Source organism: Apteryx mantelli, chromosome 3 (genome assembly GCF_036417845.1).
Source record: "Apteryx mantelli isolate bAptMan1 chromosome 3, bAptMan1.hap1, whole genome shotgun sequence".
Taxonomy (NCBI): Eukaryota; Metazoa; Chordata; class Aves; order Apterygiformes; family Apterygidae; genus Apteryx; species Apteryx mantelli.
In genome coordinates, this window is record NC_089980.1 from 18,289,255 (window position 1) to 18,307,544 (window position 18,290).

General features: G+C 44.2%; 1 protein-coding gene across 1 annotated transcript in view; it reads left to right on the top strand.

The window, feature by feature from the left end:
• The first annotated feature begins 5,362 nt into the window (after positions 1–5,362).
• Positions 5,363–18,290, top strand: part of SERTAD2 (SERTA domain containing 2) — a 79,785-nt gene continuing 66,857 nt past the window's right edge. The window contains exon 1 of the mRNA XM_067292785.1: positions 5,363–5,424. The gene's annotated coding sequence lies outside the window, so the exon portion shown is untranslated. The remainder of the gene's footprint in view (positions 5,425–18,290) is intronic.

Genomic DNA, 18,290 nt, shown 5'->3' on the forward strand with positions numbered 1-18,290 from the left:
ATTTAAGAAAAACAAGTGTATTATACTGGCATACTTTTATTCCTAGTTTTGCCCAATAATCTGCAACAGAGAAGGAATAAAAGTATTTGAAGGTGTAAGTAAAATGTTTAAAATAGCAATTTACATTATCTCAGCACATAATATTGTTTTATCTTTGTTAAATTCAGATGGTCTCCAAGAATCTGTAATCTTGTTGCAGCTGCACAGTGTTTATAGACATATGGTAGAGGATGGTTTTCAGAGGAATTTAAATATTGCAGGGAGTGGTTTTATATTCCAGGGCCCCAAGTTTGCTTTGTGATAGCGGTTTACTTTCACTGTTGCTCAAGAAAGGAGCTCTCTGTTCAGGGGGAAATGCAGAAGGTGTGAAGTGAACAAATAAAATGTGAAATTTTCCATCCCTGGCACAGCAGAGGAGAAGGAAGCAGCATGGCAGAAAAGGAGACTAGGCTGGATAAACAGGAGAGATACATGACCTGAACAAATCAGTCATATAATACCGTTTTACAATCCCTCAGTCAATGAACATAAATTAACACCCAGTAAGATGACTGTGTTTTTGAGATAAAATTTTGCTTGCCATGAATACCCTCTAAAACAGGCTTAAAATTCTTTCCATAAACATTTCTAGCCACTAATCTAATTGACTGGAATGTTTTCAAAAAGCAAACACAGCTGAAGGAAATTCACTGCTTTTATTCATATATAAGTGAATATTTGCAGATTTTTAAAGGTATTCCCTGAGGTCAATACAAAACTAAACAAACTTATTTTGTAAACAACTGTGGTGCAGTAAAAAGGCCAGGCTCTGAGGTCTTTGTGTGAAACTATGTGTCAAGACTGTTTCAATTACACACTCAAAAGAAAGAATATTTTTAGCAAGTGATTTCTTGAACACAGTACAAACTTTGTGATACTTCATGAAAGATACAGTTGAAAGTAAAGAAGTTTATGTCACCAGGGCACCTGCATAGGAATCAAAAGATTACTGGCTGCCACTACAGGGTTAGAAATGCAAATGCTGAAGGGCAAATTTCCAAGTGCTTAACACCCACAAATGGGGTCACGTTTCCAAAGGAGTGTGGAGCGGAGCAAGGTCTCAGGGTATCGCTATTGGAGGGAGAGCCGGACCTATCCTCCCATCAGCACCTCCCCGGGAAGCTTGTTCTCCTCACGGCATCCACTCTGCATTTCCCAAAACAATGCCGATTTTCACAATATTTGTTGTCAGGATCATTTCTAGCAGAAACGCTCCTGCGTGAATGCAGACTCTTGGGCTTACAGCAGAAGAGAGGATGACTGTGTGACATGACAATATCTGCGCAGCCCCTCCAGGCATGTTGTGCCTGTATCGCACCAAGGGACACTCATCACTCACAAACGTGAGCAAAGTCCACGATGGAAGCAAACGGGAGGCAGATCAGGTCCCTCTTGCCAGAGTTTGATTTGATTTTGGCTTTGAAACCATAGTTTCATCAGCTTCAGGGGTGTTACTCCTGATTTACAAGGGCGGGAGAGTCGGATCAAGCTTGCAGGACCTACCCCTGTGACGCATACGGTGCGCACCACCGCAGAAGTCGTCCAGAGCGGACCAAACGTCAGAGCTGCATTAGTCTCGTATGCCTGAGCTGTGTTTCCATCTCTCCTGCTTCTTTGGGTTTTGTGGTTTGTTGCTTTCTCTTTAATGACTTCTATAGAAGCAGCTGAGGAAACCTTAGGGTAAAGCTAGAGACAAAACTGAGATGTGCTACCTTCCTCCAAAGTTTTGCACCATGCATAGATTAGGGAGGGTGAGCTACTGAATTTCCAAGCCAGGGACAACAACTACCCCTGCCCCATTTTCTTTGTCTAAGCTGCCCCAGTTTAACTGTAAGTGGCTCTGAAGCTGTTTGGTAGAAATAGAGCAATTCCTAAAAGGCGACTCAGTTTAACTGAAGAGTAGCTTGACTCAGCCCAGCTGAAGCAAACAAGCTCCTAAAAACAGAACCTAAACAACCAAAATAACAAAAAGCAAAATAAGCCATCTCAGACAGAAATCACCTTCGGCAGTGGGCCATGTTTTCAAATTTTTCTCTGTAACTGTGAGACTGAGACTTTAAAAGTAAAAGCTGAGATCTTCATATAATTGCTTTATTGCATGTGCTGGCCCTGAAGAAAAAATGCTCTATATTGGGAGAGCGGCAGCACTGCAATGCTATAAAATATTACCTTAGTTGCTTTCTCTGGAAAGAAACTTGTGAAGCCCCAAAGTAAGTTGTAGCAGCAGAGCAGAATGATTGCTTATAGACTTTCACCCTCCGGAAGCGATTGTGCCCAAATTCGTGAGCTCGATTACTGCCTAAATTTGGGTAGAATATTACTGTTAAAGAACATACAGCTACAGAAAGACCATCTGTCCTGAAACTCCCACCCCTTCTAGTTATTTGGAGGAGTTTCTTTATATTTGTATCAGTGAATGGCAAATGCTCTGTTCATCTTTTTCTTTGCTAGATTGCTTTGAATCTAATGTTAAGCCATGTTTTGTGTGGTTTTCAGAAGTCATGAAACATGAATAGACATATAAACATTGTTAAAGTTCTCAGAACTGTGCCACTATTTTAAACTCTTAGTATGGCAGAAAAAAATACACAAATCTTAAAATTTGTACTTTTGCTACCAATTCAAATATGGGAATCACTTATAAAAATCCTTCATTATTCCCAATGATTAGCTTAAATGAATCCCTTACTCCAGGGTAACTGTCTTGTGTTTCAAAGAAAACAACTCTGTGCCAAGCAAAATGCATGTTCCTATTTGTAAATTTTAATGCAAGCAGACAAATAGCTTAGAAGAATAACAAAATATGATATGCATAAAATAAAATGCTATACAGTAAGAATCTGGTGCATTTGGTTTATTCTAATCCAGTAGCGATTAAGGCAAGAGCATTTACGGGAGCAGAGCTCAACAGATTTCAACAGGAAAGGACATATTAGTCAACAAATCCTCAAAGTTTTATCAAGATGCCGGGGAGGGGGGGGTTGGGGAAACCTTCAGATGTTTTCGAAGCAGACTCAAGAAATAGGAAAGAAGGGGTAGTTATTAAGAGTTCTTTTCCTATTTTTTTTTCTTAAACAGAATCAGGAGAATTATGACTTTATACAGCTAATGAGCAGAGCAGTGCCAGTGCCCAGGCAAAGCCCTGGGAAGACACCAGGACCACCAACCTGATGAAGATGGTGTGGGAAGAAACCCCCAAAACCTGAAACCAGAAATGTTTTTGTAGTGTGTCAGGGTAAAATAAAATTATCATAAAAAATGATAGCTAAATTCTTAAAATTTGCTGCGCTGTGTGTTAATGCTTGATGCTCAGAAGTGCATATGATCCCACTTCTCTCTTTGATGAAAGGAAGAAAAAAAAACACTCAACCTCTACCAAATCTGCATGCCTCCACCTTTTTTTTTTTTTTTTGGACATGTACTCATGGCCTTACTGGTCCTATTTTACTTCCTGTTTTTATAGTACAGCAACTTAAGTACCCTCAATCCACCCTGGATTTCTTGCAAGACACTATGGACTATGGTACAACTAGCAGGATAATGCCATGGATGCTAAGAGGCAACTCTGAAGACCATTTTTTTGTGATTTGAGATTCCTGTTTCAACTGAGGGACTGTTAAATCTTCACTCCAGCTCCCTCGGCCTCAGTAAAAGCAAGAAGAAACAACTGCAATTAGTCCCACTACTTCTAAAGTAACAAAAAACAAAAAACAAAAAACCAAAAAACAATAACAAATTCTTGCAGGTTAGTTTTTCAGCTTTTCAATTACTGTGGATGCCAAAATAACAACCACAAAAAAGTGCCCCCATAAATATAGCACTCTATCGAGGGAACTAGTTTTTAAAGCAAACAAAACAAAGAGTGTATTTTTGCAGGCAGGGAAAATGTCATCGTAGTCCCTTATTCTGAGAGTGTTATCTCATGATCTTACAGAAGCCTATCGGCTATTTTAGGCTTTACTGCAAAAAGCCAGGTCTTAGTGCAGAAGTTTGCGTGTAGAGATGAAAAGGTGAAAGACAATTTGGCTATCTCCTTTCCTTCACTGCGATTAAGTTTTTGGCAAGGCTCCAGCACACGTTGGCAACTACCAGCAGGCATTACTTCCTCCCTCGACCCAACCTGAAGTCCTCCAATTTTAGTTATTTGGGAGATTAACGTTGCTCTTTGACACCACCGACCGTGTTCCTGCCGGTCAATTCCTCCCACCAGCGCCAAGAGGAATCGCCGTTTGTAACACGACTGCCAGCCTTATCACGAATGCTGGTAAATTTGGGGGGGTTTTTTGCACTCAGCAGGTCAAAATATGACCTGACACCAGCACCGGGTGTTACCGCAGCCCGCTGCGGCTCTTCCCCCCGGCCCCAGGCACCTCCCGCTGCACCCGGGGCCGCCTCGGCTCCCCGGGGCACCGCGCCGCCGCCAGCTGAGGTGGCTCTGCCCGCCTCCCCCGAGCGAGGCCGTTGGGGCCGTTAGCGCGCCGCGCGCCCAGCTCCCAGTCACGCTCCCTCCCCCGCCCTCCGCTCGCTGCGTGACCAGCTCCCCGGGAGGGGGTGGAGAACGCGCCTCTCCAGCCCCCTCCTCCCCTCCTGATTGGTCCGCGCCGCGCCGCCCATCAGCCAAAGACTCCGTTCTGATTGGCTGCGCCGGCAGGCCCGGGCGCAACGCCCGCCCCGCGGGGGCTCTCCACCCCTCCCCGACACTTCGCGGCAGTGTCCTCAGAAGACTCATTGGGCCGGAGGGGGCCACTCCGGCGTGGGGGCAGCACCGCGCGCCCATTGGCCGGCTGCCGCGCCAATCCTGCGGGCGGCAGCGTCCCATAGGCTGGCTGGGCGGCCGGTGGGCGGGGCGGGGCGGTGCTCCCCCTTCCTCCTCTCCCCCCCCGGCACCCGGGCCCGCCCTGTGACTAACTCGCGTGTGTGAGTCACGGCGCGGCCCGTCAGCGCCGTTAAATGCCGTGTGCGGGCGGGCGGCGCTGCCTCCGCCGCTGCCTGGGCTGCCCCGGCCCCCGCCTTCTCCCCTGGTACATGGCTGGCGGGCCGCGCTGGTCACGGTGTCACTTCCCCCCCAGCTAGGCTGCCGCTGCCCGGGCCCCGCAGCGGCATGGGATAGAGCCGAGCCGCCACAGCACCGGCTCCCGCGTCCGCCTGTCCCCCGCCGCGCTGGGGGCTTCCTTTCTTTAGTTTTTTTTTCCTTTAAATTCCCCGCCTTTCCACCCCCGCTGCTGCCTTTAACCCCCCCTCCGCCTTCCTCTCTTTATTTTATTCCCCCCCGTTTTGCCTCCCCCGGCTGCTGTGCCCCCTCTTCCCCCCCCCCCCCCCCGCGCGCTCCCCTCAACGGTCCTCAACGGTCCTCGCCGCCCCTCGCCGCGGAGCCCCCCGGAGCGGGTGAGTGCCCTTCCCGGGCTCGCCGGGTCCCTCCTTCCCGCCTCGCGGGGCGAGCTGGGGCGGGGGCTGCCGGCGGCCGCGGGGCCGGAGGTGCCGCCCCGGCGCGGAGCGGGGCGCGGAGCGGAGCGGCGGCGGGACCCCGGGCTGACTTTCCGCGCCCCGCCGCCCGCCCGGGGCTCGGTTACAATTATAGCGATAACAATGACCTGGCGCCGCTGGGGGCGGCCGGGGCGCATCTGCTTCTCCCGTGGGGCTGTGGCGAGCCCTCGCGTGGAAGGCGAGGGACTCCCGAAACTTGCGTTCCGGGCTGCGCTTCGAGGCAGCGCTCGGCGAGCCCCTGCCCGAGCCCCGCCGCGGGTCAGCGCGGGCAGCCTGGAGGTCGCCGCCGGCGTGTGCGCGCTCTCCGGAGCCAGCAAGCGGGTTCAAGCGATGGCTCTGGCAAAATGAGGCAGCCCACCGAAATTTTCCGGGTGCCTGCAGCCCATTGTGCCCAGGTGTTCGAACATAACCTGGTCTCAAACCTGCCTGGCAGGGAAATAAGGGTCTCCTAGCTTGCAGTTGCCGTCTTCGGCGTGAAGTCCTCTTGGTGGACTGGACTGAGATTGGGAGCACTTAATGTAAAATAGCTATGTCTCCGTTTCGTTGCTATTGATTTTCTTAATGTATTTTTAGAAATGTGAATGTGGTGTACGTTCTTGTGTGTTGTGCATTCAAAGTAGCTAAAATAACACAGATGCATGGAAAACCCCAGCAGGCAGAACAGTGTTTCCACGTGTAGAACTTCTGAAGCCTTAGTATTTTACTGGCTTTAGCTGTTATTACTAATTGCTAGATCTTTGTAATCCATGTTACATAGAGACCAACTGTTGTATTTACCAGACCTCACAGTACTCCAAAAATCATCTTTCTCGGACATCTGAAAAATAAGGAAATGTCTGTTAAGCTTTTGTTAAAAGGCTGATACCATTTTGGGATCCTGCACATGAAGTTTCCTTCCCCCTGCCCCCCCCCCTTTACTTTTCTTTGAAGGCAAACACTCTTGTAAATAAGAGGAAGCAAAGTTATGGCTTTAGTCAACGTATCACTTTAGTAGTTATTAGTACGTTTCTAAAGAAAACAGCCTTTAACAGATCTTTTCTTGCTTGAATCTAGAGAGAGAGGAGGGGAAACAAAACAAAACAAAAAAACCAGAACCCTGAGGTGGTAAGGATACTGAATACGAAATCAGCCCTTGGCCTTATCCCAAGGTTTACCCCAATATGGCTTAAAACTTCCTAAATCTCTGTTGCTTTTGCCCTAATGGAGAGTCCTTCAGCTGTGGTCTCTTAAATCAACATGATGTGGGCCTGCATCTCCTCTGGTACTAGTTTAACACCAGTGAAACTTCATTAACTTTAATGGAGCGGATTTACATTAATGTGAAAAGTAATCAAGAATCCCATGTTTTTAGAAAGCTCCCATATACTAGTGACGTGACAAGCTCTGATTCCTGCTCTCATCAGACCTAATTATGCCGCCCTTACTCACGCTGAATGGTACTTTACTGCATAAGTACTCCCTGTGATGCTTCTGTGACTACTCATGTACTGAAGTACCAATGTGGGTGAGTGAGAATAGCAGTTATTCTTTTAAAACTTTTTTTTTCTTCCCTTGAAATAAGTATATATTGGATAACTATTTTTCTTGGGACCTGAAGAAAATTTCTGAGGATTAAGAGTAAAGCTGCTCTGTTAAATGACCATACCAAGAATAACTGTTTAAGACCTCTGTGCTACCAGTGAAACAAGCAAGTAAGTTTTCTGTGTTTCTTTTGTTGCTATGGAAAATAGAAAAAAGATTGTTGCAAAAATCATTATCTTGTCCTGAAATTCTTCTGTGCCTGAGGGAATCCATACCTACATGCAGTGTTCAAGGTTTTGTTTTATTTCTGCATTAAAAAAAAAAATGCACATCACATTGTTAAATGTTTGCTGTTGAAGTTACTGGTAGCAGGATCAAGCCCTCAGTTGTTTTTCTTTAAAGTAGTTGATAATGGCTTGGATGTGATGTTGCAGGAAGATAATATTATCTGAAGTGTCCACAGCTCAGATCCTCTCTCTTATTACAGTCTCAGTAAAAAGCTCTGTACTAAACAGACTGTAAAGAAAATGTCTAACAAAGCAGAACTGTCTCCTGCCTTTATGTTCTTATTTATAAATCTACTGAAAGTTTGGCTGATACTCTTTCAGAACAAGACACAATTCTTCCATGTTGTTTCGCATTTTCACTTCCTTGTATGACTGTGTTCATTGCTAAGCTTTTGTGTCACTGATTGAGATGTTATTGTAATTAACATTAATTATGCAAACTAGATTGTTTTTAGAGGTTCTCCAGCTCTGTATTGATACTGTCAACTTGTTTGTTAAACAAAAATCCACACATTTCATGATGCTCAGAGGAAACAGATCAACCAGTTACAAAGTAATATATGCATGGGAAACCATAGCAAAATTAAGCTATTTTAACTCAAACAGTACATTGAATCTTGATAGTGCTGATTAATACAGTGCAACTGGATCTGAAATATCAAGGCAGAGTAAAGGGGAGGGAGGCAAAAAAATGGGAGTAGGTACATCCATTTGTGGAGGGTGTTTATACTGCAGAGTCCTACTGCATTCTTTCCAGATGGACAGTACTAGATTAATTGGGCCAAATCCTGCAGACCCCAATTGAGCAAAAATTCTCCTGAGGTACACTGGATCTTTTTGCCCATTTATGGACCTCTGAATTTTCCAAGAAGTGGAGAAAATCAGCAGAATTTACTTTAATTATTTGGGAAACTCGGGATTACAGACCCAGAAAAAGATATCTTCTTCTGTTTATCTTAGCTTAGAAAGTGTTTGAGGGTTTTTTGGAAATAAAAACCTGTTTAAAAAAAAATTCTTTGAAATATGCATTCACTTATAAAAACATTCCCTATAGCAATGGTAACACCTTAAAATATTTTTTCCATGTTAATTATAGTGACATTCACAAAAGTCTTTATATCTGACTATCATCCTTGAAACACTTCAGAGCTGAGGACTTTAGATTCTCTCCCTAGAATTCATGATTATTGTAATATTTGTATGTTGTACTGTTACGTACTCTCAGGAAAAAAGAAAAATAGGGATGGGAAGAAGAGTTTAAATGAGAACTCCTTGTCCTGATATCAGATCTGAAAATATACATAGACTGGCAATTATTATTCCCTGTCTTAAAAATTAAGCCTCTCTAACTTCCCATTCAAATAAGCAAAATTCAGTGTGCAGTTTGTTTTAGGTAATGAAGATGAGTTTTTTTTGTTTCTACTTTCACTGCAGTGGTCCTCTGGAAAGTTAGAAACAGTGCCCTGGGGCTCAGCGAAGAGGAGGGTATATAATTATTTGGGATGGTTCCATAGCATCCATGAACTAGCATTAGCAGCTGGGTTTGCTACGCTGTAGAGATGGTATTATGGAAATCAATAAAATGCTGATTTCTTTTTCTTATTGCAGATTCCATGTTGAAGGGAAAATGCGCTATTTGTTTGTCAACCTTTCATGTAGGCTTGCCAAACAATTAGTTGATTTGAAAAGGCAGGTTTTTCAGTTCAGGCAATAGGTAGTCGGTCTTTTTTTGTACTCTTTTTCATCTTTATTTATTAGATTGTCTTCCAGAAATCACACTAGCATCCTGGCCTGCGTGTGGCTTCAAGTGTGTCTGTTTGTCAGCAGAAGCAAGAGTGAAGGTCACTTATTTTTCTGATGACATGCTGGGGTGACATTTTTTTACTGAAGTCCAAGTGCTGTATGTCCCTTACATTCCAGCTTCTGCTTCAAATTAAATTAATTCAAGTGTTTGGAGGGTTCTGGTGAGCTGTACTGAAATCCACAGCTTAAAAAAAAAAGGTGGGGGGAGGAGGGAATAGTGACCTTAACTACTTCAGAGATGGGAGTCAGGGGGGCTGATATTAATCACTGTGAGATCTGTAATATGTGTTGGCCTTTATTTCTTTGTCTCAAAGCTTCTCCTGCTTTTATATTAGAAAGACAAGTAACCAGATCATTTATCACATTAAGTACTTGGGGAGAGAGAAATGACAGATAGACGGTCTTATGCAGAGCACTCTGTAACATGTACGATGCATTAAGTTCTGATGAGCTATATGAAACATTTTAATTGGGAGAAACAGTAAATGGGAACCGTTATCTCCTAATCCAAGGACTTTGTATATTTTTTTCCTTGTTAAAAACAAACTTAAGTTCATAATCAAATTATTTTATTTTAAAATCTCCGTGTGTTATGACCTTTGATAAAGTACTCTGAAAAATTCTATTCAAGCAAAGATTCACTAAGTGCTTTGAGGAATTCCAGGAAACCTGGCTCCTGTAGTGGTATACAGCGTAACTGATGGCAATGCATGGAGTTTTTGGAACTAAGAAAGTCCAACTCAGCAGCTTCTTCAGGAACGCTGCAGTGAAAATCTGTTTTGTGGCATGTGAGTAGCCTATATACGGAGTTCAGATATCGTGAGGCTTACAAAGCATGTTCTTGTATGAATAGAAACAGTTCAAAATGCCAGATTTATGAGGCAGGCAGCAGTAAAGGTCAGCAACTTGGAAAATTAATAATATGGTTCATGTTGACATTTCAGAGGGAATTCTGATGGGGGCGTGGTTCCAGCGAACGCAAACTTGCCAGGCCGGCCCTACAGATAAAATAGGCAGCCTCCCCCTTATCTCTTTCCTAGCCCAAACCTTTTTATTGAGAAACAGGCAAAATTATGTTTATATTTTCCCTATGCTTTATTGTTTCTGCTAATCTCTAATTAAATAGAACCAGTGAGGGCCAGCATGGTGCTTTTAATGCTCAGCTACAGTTTAGAAATGACACTGTTGTCTAATGACTGTAAGCAGGTGAAGTCAGAGAAAGGCCTAGGGAGTTGGAGTTAACCTAGTATGCAAGAAAATTCCTGATTCCCTAAAATATATGCTTATAATTGTTGTGATCCTCAGTGCTATCTATCTTGGGCATTGCTATGGGTGTCCAGTTAAGGACAGTTTAAGAATACAGAAATGAACAAAACAGGGAGAAAGAGATCCCAGCTGAACCTGAACAAACCTCTTTAGATCCTACAGTGGAAATAGGGATCCCAAGAAATAGCAAAGATGTTTCTCATAACTGCAAAATTGCACTGGTGACAGTGACTCTCAAAGGTAACCTCTAAATAGAGAAGGAATTGTAGTTACTCTGCAGTCTTTGCTTCATAAGCCATCACTAATAGGGTCAAAACATTAGTTCTGAGACTTAGTGTATTGAGAACTTGGAATCTTTCTTTTTGAAATTTAAATTCGTATCATTTGTTCATTCATATATTTGCTAGGGGGGAAAAATAAAATACTGGCTTTGATTATCAAAGCTCAATATTCTCATAAAAATTATGCACCCTTTTTGTTGAAATGAAGTCAGATGTTCATGTTCATCTTTCTCACTCTTGGCTTTTTTTGTTTTATTTCTTGTGAGTTTTTTTCATTGGTTTTCTTCTTTCTCTGTCCTGCCCAGTTCTTTTTCTCTCTTTCTTTTTGATTCTCTCCACTTCTTTCTGGCCAAGCTTTTTTTCCATTTACTGTTATTCTTTCAAGTCTTAACCAACTATCAGTATCGCTCTTGCTTATAGAATGACATTAACATTGGAACCCCAGCTCAGAATAGCATTGCTCTAAGCAGGGTACAAATAAATGGCAAGAGCTCCTGTCCTGAAGAGCTTGCAGTGGGAAAGTGAAATCTGGGGGACTGACATCCAGCTCCTGTTTTCTGTGGCCCGCATTATTTCTTTTGGGTGTGGAGAGCGGTTACATTGCTGTCATATGGTGCTAAGGTACATGTTCAGGTATGGGCCACCAATAAAGCTTAGTGTCCTCTGCCCTTGGCAAGGAAAAGGTTCACGACTGCTGGAAAATGTGAAGGGGGAGCCGGTTGGAGGTGAGACATGAGTTAGTGTGGTCATACAGGAGGAGTCGGGAGCAAAGCTGGGAATAATACCTTGGTGTCCTCAGCTTTGGATGTGTGCCCTGTGCTGTAGCGAAGCAGGGTTTTTTTTGCCTCTGCTATGCTTTGTGAAGCTGGGTTGGGTTTTTGTTGTGTTGGGGGGTTTTTGTTTTTTTTTTTTTTGGTCAGCTTGCTTCTGTTTATTTCGCTGTCTTCTCTGATTTAGTCTTTCCTTGTTTTTCATATGCAGTGGGTACTAGTTACCTCTGGGACTGCGTGTCAGGGATGTCATTAAGCATTGCCAGGTTTTCCCTCATCTTGCACTGGAATATTTGTCTTTGCCAAAGAAATTGAGGTCAGAATCATAACTTCTTGAGTGCCAGGGGCCAGCAATTATGTCCATGTATTGGAGGTACCAAAATACTCTTTTTAAAAGAACAAGCTTTGTGAAGTGAAAAAGTTAGTATTCAGTCTGTGATTCAAAGTGACAACTAGGGTATGAAACAAGGTAGGATTTCTGTGGTGATGTAAAGGTGAAATGCGAAACCTCTTGAAAGGAACGTTCACCCTATTAAACCTTTTTAAAGGAACTCACCAATCCTTCTGCTGAACCTGCTAATTTGCATGTTTTGGGAGGTAATGGTCCTCCTTCCTGTGGGAGGGAAAGCACCTGATAGTAAAGTTTCTAAGCAGAGCTGAATTCTTTAGGCCTGTTGGCAGTGGTCAGCATTGTCTGATACCAAGACCTACAGTGAAGAGGCAGCGGCCAAATGTGTAATGGCCAATAATAAATGCCCGATAACAGGGCATCCTCCCAGCAGTCAGCCAAAACAAGGAGGCTGTTCCAACTGCTCTTTCATTTAGAATATTTTGAATTCTTCCTTGTTTTCAGATATTTCAGTGCAACTTCTGGGGAAAAGCAGTTCTGGCCTTTTTAGACTTGCAGATTATTGTGGCATTCCCACTTTGGAAAAATCTAGAGGAAAAAAAATCTCAGGTGTATCCTTCCACTCCCCTCCCTGCCAGCATATTCAAAATGAGATAAATTCTTCCCTTGCTGAGAATAAAAGCCACTGTAATCTATTTCCATTGTGGTGATAATCCATTGCCCAAATGTCCTGGTAGCGTAATTTGTTTGGGGTGCTTGGATGGCTAGTGTATCACTCCTATAAAATAAGCATTTGAAATCTTATAGTCCAAGAAATCCAAAGTTACAGTGCTTATAGCAGTGGTTAATTGTGTGCTAGTATGTATTACTGTTTCTTCCTGACTTGTCCCTCGTTGTCCAGGACAGACTTGCAGATGAGATCATAACATTATTTAACAAGACAATAGTCTTCTGAGTTTAAATTACTGATTTCTGCCCCCCCCCCCCCCCCCCCCAGTTTGGGCTTCAGACCTCCTCATTGGTTTTATGTGAAAGCCACTGCTCCAGATTCCTTCTGGAGCTATTGCAGCATGAATGAGCAAAGCGTGTAGGGGTTCTTTTAGGAGCTACAAAAATAGCCTGTGCTCCTTACCCAAGAAAGTTAAAACCCTTATTATTAGCTCTGGGGTGTTTCTGATTTATATATAAATTTTTTTTCTTTTTTTCCTTCCTCCCCCATTTGAACACCAGTTCTAAAGGAGCTGGAACAGTTACCCAGCCCCTCTTGCTTCTTTTCACTCGGGGGATGGTGGAGGAAGAAAGGCCTGCATTGGCCTGCAAATGTTCTCTTTAGCCCCTTCCCCACCCCCAAGTCACGCTTCTGCAGCCTGCAAAACAGCAGAGGAATAGTTCCCACTTGAACACTTTTCCTTGGCTTTAACAAGGGGTTAAGGAAAAAAATCTTTCTCTCACAAAGAGAGGAAGTACCATAGGAGGATGTATCTAGCACCCTTTCGGAAAGGGTCGGCACCACAGAAGTGCTGTTGAGAGAAGGGCTGCCAAACCCTCTCAGACTCTGTACCAGTCTATCATCAGGGAGAAGTCCCTATGAAATGAAGAATTGTTATAGCCTGGGTTTGCATGTGTATTTTTGATGGTTATGCTGGATTTCTGCCATGCCACAAAACTGATTAGAATAATTTGTAATAAAAAGGGGGCCTGGATCATTTCAGAGATGGATAATGTGATGCGGAAGTAGGGAAGTGGGGGCAGGGAAGGCAAATCTGAAATTTTTCCTGGTGGGTGAATGTACCCCAAAATACAGATTTTTCTACCATCACCTGAAGGAAATGGTTACTGCCCTCACTTCTGTTGTCAGAGATGACTGCTTTGTGTTTGGCTTAATATCTATTGCATGCATATGCATTGCTATTTGTTTATTTACTTGCAGTAGGACTTAGGATATTCCAGGTACTTTCCAAATGCTTAAAGATAGTCCCTGTTCCAAGGACTCCACAAATTAGAGATGAACCAGAGGAAGGTAAATAACTGGAAATTTACAAATTAGTACTGAAAAAATGAGATTCACAGGGGGCAGAGCCCTTGAGAGGAGCACGTGGTAAAGGTGCTGTGCAGGTGAACTGGGAGAAGGATACATGTAAGGAGCTCTGTGAAAGAAATAGGCACCAGGCAGACAACTGTTCTGACCACAGAGCCATCTGTCTATTCTGTGTTTATCAGCCATCTAGGCTAGTAAATGCTTGCATTTTGCTCACTAGTATGCCTAAAAAGAAAAGGGATATGTTGCTTTGCTTCTGCATTACAAGTCAGTCCCTGGTCAGTTTAGAACTCTTGACACCTGATCAGTCTCTTGGATGCTTCCCCCTGTAGCTGTCATTGCATGATGTGACGGCAGTGTAAGTGGAGTTATTCTGTCATCTTCTGTGCAGAGAAATGCCATGAAAATGAGGAAAGCGGGGGAATGAGGCATGTGGGGTATGTGTGTTTTTGTGCCTTGTGAAGCTTGACAAGGCCAGCAAAAAGTAGCATTGGGGTTTTGAGCATGCATTCCTTGAGGCAGGAAGTGTTGTCGTCTTAAATTCAATCTTTGCTGCGATTAAGGGCCCTGAACACGTCTGTAGCACAAATAAACAAAATGAAAATGTTTTCTTTTCAGCCGTCATTCTAGCATTGCTTATGTGCGCGTGAATCATTCCTCCTCCATCTGGAAGCATGAGATGCAGAGCTCTTTTCTAAGGAGGTATCTAACGTACATCCTCATAGCAGCCAGCAATTGGCATGACAAAAGGGTTACAGCAAGTGGCTGGCGCTTTTCCCATCCATCTTGCCACTGGAAACATAATGCTTTTGCAATGTGCTGTTCTTCAGGCACCAGTGTGCATAGCCAGTCCTCAGGACACACAGAGCCGTTGCATGTTGTTTGCTTTTGTTTGCAGTGCCTTCTCAGTGGCCCAAGAACTGTGGAGCAGAAGTAACTGTAATGAACTGCTTTTCTTATTAGAGTACGAGATGGAGTGGATGGGAACAGTGAGGTACTTGTGAAACTTCCCCAGGTGTAGGAAGATGAGCAGCAAGGCCTCTAGCACTGCCAGTGTAACAGCAAGTGTGGCAGAAGACCCTGCTTTGCTTCTAATCTTGCTTTGCACAGGACAAGGCAAAACTGTAGTAGTACTGAGTGTACTGAGTGCACAAGGGTAAAAAATATTTTGATTTAAAAAGTGCCACAGTTCTTGTTAATATAAATTGATCACCTTGCATATATTCACTCTCCTTCACTTGATTTGCAAGAAGACCAAGCGCTGGCTCAGTTATCTTAAACTTTCAAGTGTCCTGAGAAGCCAAGAAAGAATTTCACTGCCCACCTCTTTCTAGATGGGGATATAAAGGTGGTGTCAGAATGAGCAGTAGAAAGGTCTCCTTAATATCAGTCCTTTGCTTAAGTCCTTTGCTCTGGCTGTCTCGCTAAGCATGACTGGAGATGTCAGTTCAAACCTAGATGCAAGAGCTGGATGTTTCTCTGCTGAAGCTCCTTGAGGTACTCTTGAACCATACCAAGTACCTACCTGTGAGATTGAATGTGCCTGGATTGCTTGCTTCCTATGAAGGATGGCTTCAATTGCAGAGCCCCTGTTGTGACAGAGCCAGACTTCAAGAGTGCAGCCTCTTTCACAGTGTCCCAGGGTGCAGGAGAGTCCAGGGTACGTTGCCTGCCTGGGGCCCTTGGTGCATTTGATAAGGTGGACTTCGGACCAGCTGTTCTCAGAGCTGAGACTGGCAGCTCTTCCTCCCTGGTGAGCACCCTGGGAGCTGGGTGAACAGGGAGAGCCCTTCCACTCCCCTTCGCCACTCAGAGGAGAGTGACGTGTTTTAACTGCTGTCTGCTCTTTCTTTGTGCATAACCAGTCTGTGACTCTTCTCTGCACGGTGGGCTTGTTTCCACTGCAGGAGCTGAGTCACCTCCCTCTGGCATGGGACAGTCTGGAGGTTTAGGGCACTGCTCCTACAAGACCTCAACCACTTTGGGATGGGATGGGAATGTCAGGGAGGGAATTCTCAGTCTGCCTCTCCCGAGGGAGCTGAGTTCTGGTCTGCTGCATGGAGGATACAAACCTGTGGTTGCTACTGCTTGTGTAAGAAGTGAGGAACTTTGGCTTTTTAAGAGATGGGCTTCTATCTTAGTGTGTGGACAGAGGTACCTCCTTCCTGCTGCTTTGGTGGGTGGATTTAAGATGCAGCCCTGTTCCTAATGTCTCCTGTTAGCTGACTCTAGACAGTGATATGCTGAGCTCAGTAATGTGAAGTACTGGCCTGTTCCCTAATGTGTTGATTTGGGGGGAAAGGGAAATGGCTGGGGGCTTGGTAGTCTTTGTGTGGCAGAGTTTCTATTTTGAGGTGAGAAGAGCTGTGGCCATTTCTTTCAGAGCTGATGTGACAGTAGACAGGGACTGAAATTCTCCTGTGCTGTTGAAGTTGAAGACTGCGTAAGATCAAGTTCATCAGTCTCCTTCCTCCCAAGTTGCTTTTGGGAGGACACTGTGGAGCCGGAGTAACAGCCCTTAGCAGAACAGTGTCGTAAAAAGCCATGCCAATCTGCCCTTGAGAGTGAAATATTACTGCAAATTAGTGGTCTGTGTTTGTCTGTCTGTGGAGAGGTTTTCTTTTGCTATGTCCCAAGCTTCTGCTTTTATCTTTCCTCTGATACACAGTAGCCTGGAGAAGACCCTTCAGGCAAAGAGGCTTGTTACTTTCTTTAGCTTCATGATTGGTGTTTATACTAGAGTGTAATAAAGGTGGCTAGCATTTCCGGCTTGTTTCAGGGTGTGTGCTTGCGTGTGAAAAAGATTTGGATACATTAACATCTTTCTTACCTGTGCCTGAGACACTATCCGTGTACAATCTTTCCTGATGCATAACAGTTACTGAAAGGAAATAACACTCCGCCAGCTCTTGGAAAAGTTTCAGTATCTTGACTTTGGTAAGCAGTACAGTGGTAATAGGGGTGAGAGGTGTTACGTAAAGTGTCTTGCTTTGAAAACTGGCTTCCAGGTCTTGCAGAGCAGAGGTGGCGGGCAAGAGTTTCTTGCGTGGCACACTTCACATACAGTGTCCAGTTGCAAGATGCTCCATGCACATAAATTCTGCTCTGTTCATCTTTGTGATGGGCCAGAGTTCAAAGTCTGGAGACCCTCAGGGCAGAAGAGTTATGTATGCCTGTTACATCTCAGCAGGTGCCTTTCTCCCCTGCTGCATGTTCAGTATCTACCAGCCTGAGTCAGTTGTGGGTATTTCCACCTGCTGAGGGGCCAAAGACCAGAGTCTCCAAGCCTAAATTCCGCCTAAGGCTCTGTGCTTGAAGGCCAGGAGTCAGCTGGAAGGAAATAAAAGATACAGGGACTTAGCCACAATTTAGGGCATCTGACTCTGGCTCCTACTCTCCTTCTGTGATACCGCTGTGTCATAAGCATCTAATGTTGGAAGTCAGTGATGAACAGGCTGGGCCAGTGACCATATTCTCATTTTCTGAAGGGTTCCCAGACATACCAAGCTGAACTCCTTGCCTCTAATCTAGGCCCAGTTTGAATTCTCAAACCAAACACTTCAGTGTTATGCCAAGAACCTGACCCAAGCAGTGCTGCTTACTCCTTGAAAGGCCTGACATCTCTCAGCATTTACCCTCTCCCTGTACCTGGAGAGGTGGGGGAGAAGCCTGGAGACTATGCTGGCAGATGTGTTGCTTTCTGTTTTGTTTTTAAAGTTCTTGCAAAGTTTGAAAGCTTGCATTGCAACCATGTCCCTACTGGCCTAGACAGCCTGGGCAATGCTCTGTTATCTGTCAGCACCAGGCTGATCAGGTGTTGAATGAGGGAGAAACTTTGGCTCTCGGACAGGGTCACTGAGTATGCTTTGCAGTGTTCCCAGCTTGCTTGGCTGTGGGGCAACGGAGCCCTCCCAGGCTTGCTTGTGGCTATAAAGTCTAATCTCTCACTATGTTGGCCCTGGTAATCTCTGACTATCAATCATCCTATTCTCTTTAGGAAGAACTTTGACTTGATAATAATGAGATACATCAGCTTGAGTAATTTCTGTTTGAAGATATTAAGCTCTGTGAATACTGAAGAATATCATATCCTAAGCTTTTGAGCAGTTCTATCTGCAATTCAGTATCACTCTTGAAATGATTTGTTTCAACTATAGGGCCAGTTTAAATGGAGCTATTTAAGTGTATGTTGCTGTTTCTCATACATCAAAAAGTGAAGTTCAGTGAATAATGAGTTATCATGAGGTACCACAATGAGATAAGATCTCAGCATAGCTTTGCAATAAATGGCAATGTCATTAAAGGAAAAAAGACCTTTTTTTTTTTTTCCTCCATATAAGCTTAATTGGAAAAGCCAGAAGTCCTGAGCAGAGATTTTTAACGTGCTGGCCAACTGGAATACATCGTAATAGGAGCAAATCTCTGTGTACAAAGGGTGCCCAAGATTCTGAT